Source organism: Myotis myotis, unplaced genomic scaffold (assembly GCF_014108235.1).
Source record: "Myotis myotis isolate mMyoMyo1 unplaced genomic scaffold, mMyoMyo1.p scaffold_m19_p_7, whole genome shotgun sequence".
Lineage (NCBI taxonomy): Eukaryota > Metazoa > Chordata > Mammalia > Chiroptera > Vespertilionidae > Myotis > Myotis myotis.
This window is the reverse complement of record NW_023416379.1, coordinates 63,766,964-63,771,094: the sequence shown is the minus strand read 5'-3', so window position 1 is coordinate 63,771,094 and position 4,131 is coordinate 63,766,964. Positions and strand designations below refer to the sequence as shown.

Below are 4,131 nucleotides of genomic sequence, written 5' to 3'. Positions count from 1 at the left end.
GCTTCATCTGAAAATAAGAGACTCCCCCTACTTTAAGGCATTTACTTTAGAAGACTTTGAATTATAATGCATTTCTCTACTTTTTTGAAATGTATGTAAGTCTCTTTAAAAGCGTAATAAGCTTCTTGCCAGCTTTCTGCCCACCAGGAATGTCTTTCTCAAGGACCTGTGAGCCATCGCTTTGAAATGCAATCATTAAGGAAAATAGCATTCCAGTCTCCCCATTTCTTTGTTTCTTTGGGAGGGTAGGCGCTTAACTTCAGCAGGCACCTTGCTCCAAAACTACCTCCTATCATAAAGACATGAGAAGTTTATTTTCCCTTTGGATAAAGCCAATTAGCAAACACAGACCAGTTACCAGGTGAATCTAGATGACCTGTGTGTGACAAATGAAGTTTCAAGTCCTCTTACTTGAGGACTAGTCATTCTTGATCTCAAGAGCATGTATGCAATGGATTGTAGCTCCTTGGTTCCATAAAGGGTGAGATTCTTTATGTCTTTGCAATCTCTTAGTAGATCGTCTGCGGTGGGCATCATGTTTTGGCTTAATGTTCATTCAATAATGAAATTGTTCCTTTCTCTTCTACCTTTATGGAGAGGTTTTCTAGGGGGGGGGGGGATATTTTGTTTTGATTACATTTCCCCAATGCCAGCAACCACCAAAAACTAGGAAGAGGCAAGGAAGATTCCTCCCCTAGAGGCTCTGGTGGGAACATGGCCCTGATGACACATTGATTTTGAGCTTTTAGCCTCAGAACTGTGAGAGAATAATAACTTCCTGTTGTCTTAAGCCACTCCGTTTGTAGCAATTTGTTATGGCAGAGCTTGGGAACGAATGCAGCAATCCAGGGCTCACATGGCAGCTCTGTTCCCCTAAGTCCTCCTGACGGAGACCTCTAGCCTTTTGTTCTGCCAACCTGAGGATGTACTCTTTGTCCTCATAGTTTGACGTGGGGATTAAAACCATGACATCTGTGTTCCAACAGCAGGTTGGGGCTAATACCAAAAGTTTCATAAGGAAAATTCCTGAAAGCCGTCACAGACACTTCTACTTCAATTTCATTGGGTAGAACTGAAAGGTCACATAGCTAGCTGCCTCCAGCTTCTTGGAAATGTAGTGTTTGTTCTCTGTGATCATGTGCACAGCTAGAACGTGAATTATCCTGAAAGAAGGGGAAAGATGATGTTAGGGACCACTTACCTTCTCTGAGTGTTCCCACCGGCCTTCCTTCTTCATGTCTCTGCTTGAACACATTACAAATTCTTTCTTACTTTTCTAACGCAAATTTACCACTTTTCTTTCATATGTTTTCTGTCCCCAGGAGGGCCAGATACATATTTTGTAATTTCTACTAGGTCTGATGCTATTTGGTTAGTTTTAAAATATTTTCATATACATAACACCCTCAACTTCCCCATTTGAAATATACTCCATGACTGGCAAACTAGGCCCACCTCAGGGAGTAAGATTTCTCACTCAGCAGGTGACATGGGAAGTTCTTCATTAGTATGGTGCTATTACCATGAATATGTTTTCTTTCTTTCTTTTAAAATATATTTTTATTGATTTCAGCGAGGAAGGGAGAGGTAGAGAGATAGAAACATCAACGACGAGAGAGAATCATTGATTTGCTGCCTCTTGCACACCCCCTACTGGGAATCGAGACCAAAACCCAGGCATGTGCCCTTGACTGGAATCAAACCTGGGACCCTTCAGTCCATAGGCTGACACTTTATCCACTGAGCCAAACCAGCTAGGGCATGAATATGTTTTCTTAATGAAAAAATGAATTCAAGAGAAGTAAAAAATTAATCTGACCTTAAAAATCTATACATGACCTAATTTAAAAAGGAAAAAAAAAACCATCACATGTGGTACAGATTTTAAACTACTGTCTTCACCCAGGCATGAATATTCTAGAAAATATAAATGAAAAAAATTTCAGGAAATATTCTAAGATTTGGTTTTGTGTGTGTGTGTGTGTGTGTGTGTGTGTGTGTTTTGTACCAAATTACTTTATGTGAAGGAATGGTACAAGTGAAAGACTTGAATGGATGATTTGGTACAAGTTATAGAAAAGGTAAAGGTAATTCCAAATTGCAGGTACTGCTTTGGTGACCAGGAAGTCTTCCCTGGGGCTATGGGAAACCAGCCAAGGCTTAGCTCTTATCACTGTCTCCCAGGGTGTGCTTGTCAAAGAGATGCTCTGCCATGCCAGTTCCCCCCCCCCCCCCCCCCCCCCGCTAACCTGTGCAATTTGGTTATGTGGTCACCCAATTCTTTGATGGATTTCACCTGCTCATTCAGGTAGTGAGTCTCAATGAAGTCACACAAATAAGGGTCATTTTTGTCAGTGGCCAGTTTGTACAAGTCCAGTAGTGACTGATTCACACTTTTTTCTAAGTGTAATGCACACCTAATTGTATTCAGCCCATTCTCCCAGTCGTCACAGTCTGTTTGCTTGATGTTCTGAAGGAAGATTGGGTCATCTCATTGGTTCTGCAGCTTCATCCATTTCTCAGCATGCTCCTTCTCCTCATGAGATCGGTGAAGAAAATATTTGGCAAAGTTCCTCAAAGCCACATCATTAAGGTCAAAATAGTAAGATATGGACAGGTAGACATAGGAAGCTAGAGGTCCAGGTTGATCCAGCGGGTGATGGAGGTCTCTGAGTCCTGGTGATAGTTCTGGTGCACCTGGAAGTGCACCCGGTTATGGTCATGGTGGGCAGCTAAGGAGAGGCGGCTGTGCAGAGGGGAAGTGGGGGCCTTGGGGTGTCTGTAGGATCTGAGGGTGCTGTGAGGAGGCACGGAAGGCTGGCCTGGTCCGCCTGCTGGGGTGGCGAGCACCGGTTCCATCCAAGCACTATTGAAGCAGGAAACCACAGCCACTCTCCGCGAAGACCAAGATTTAGTTTTTATTGAATATCAACTTTGGGGGTTGGGTTATGTGGTGACGGTGGAGTTTCTGGGTTTCTAAGCTTTGTTTTTCAGTTTTGTATTATTTCTAAATATTTACACAAAACAAAGTTTCCATCTATTTCCCAGAACATTGAAGGACATTTAACCAGTGTTCACAAGTGCATCACTGAGTGAGGAGGGTTTTTCTTCTCTATTCACATGTGCTGAGTCCCTCAGTTGAGCCCTCCTCTCATTTTATTCTTGGTGTGTTTCTGTTTCCGTTCAGCAATGTGTACAGCACATTCCTGTTTGCACTAAAAATTGTCATATGGATTGTTTTGACTGTTTCCATAACATGCAAATGGATAAGGATTCTAAAAAATGTTCTCAGCTCTAAAACAAACCATACAGTATTTATTTACACCTCTAGGTAACCAGACCTCCTCTTAAACTTTATCAATTCTTCTTCTAGATGAAAAGGGAATATTTTTGTACTTTTATGAGAGATTAGCAAAATGCCTGTTAGCTCTCTGACCTCCTGCTAAATATAACGGTGGACATTTACCTGATTTATAGTTTTTTAGCTGTTAATAGTGCTTTGGACAAAGGTTACCACAGGCCTGCCTACAGCTTTTGGTTGGAATTTCTGTCTAGTAGGGTGTATTGGCAAATGAGGTTAGCAGGGGCTGAAGCGCCTTCAGATTTCCATACAGCAGAATTCTCCATGGGATTTCCAAGGGCCAAGGTATCTGTTTGGAATAAAATAAAGAGAAAAATGCAAGGGTTGTCCATCTGAGTTAGTATCACAATGAGTAATCCTGTTATATATGTCTGAACATTAGGGGAAATTATGAGATTTGGGAACCATTTGTGTAGAGATGAGAGTGGAAGCTTTCTAAAAAGGAGGGGAATTCAAATCAAAACTTGAGGAAAACCCAGAGGAGAAGGAAATGGGGTCAGAGAGGTCAATGATGAGAATGAGTCTGATAAGGCTCTTGAGTCTACTGGCTGAGAGACCAACTTCAGTAAAGTGCAGGAAAACAAGCCTGATTGTCAGGGGACAAAGAGACAAGTGAATGATGAGATGCAAATAGAGGAGCAGATGGGAAAGAGAAGGAACAGAATGGAGTAGCTAGTGGAGGTTCCCCAGGGGCAGACATTTTCTAGGCTAAGAAGGTTCTCAGTAGTCTTGTGTGCAGAAGCAGAGGAGAGATGGATGATGCAAGGGAA

At 42.1% G+C, this 4,131-nt stretch overlaps 1 pseudogene; it reads right to left on the bottom strand.

The window, feature by feature from the left end:
• Positions 1 to 2,160: 2,160 nt before the first annotated feature.
• Positions 2,161 to 2,859, bottom strand: LOC118660736 (annotated as a pseudogene).
• Positions 2,860 to 4,131: the final 1,272 nt, after the last annotated feature.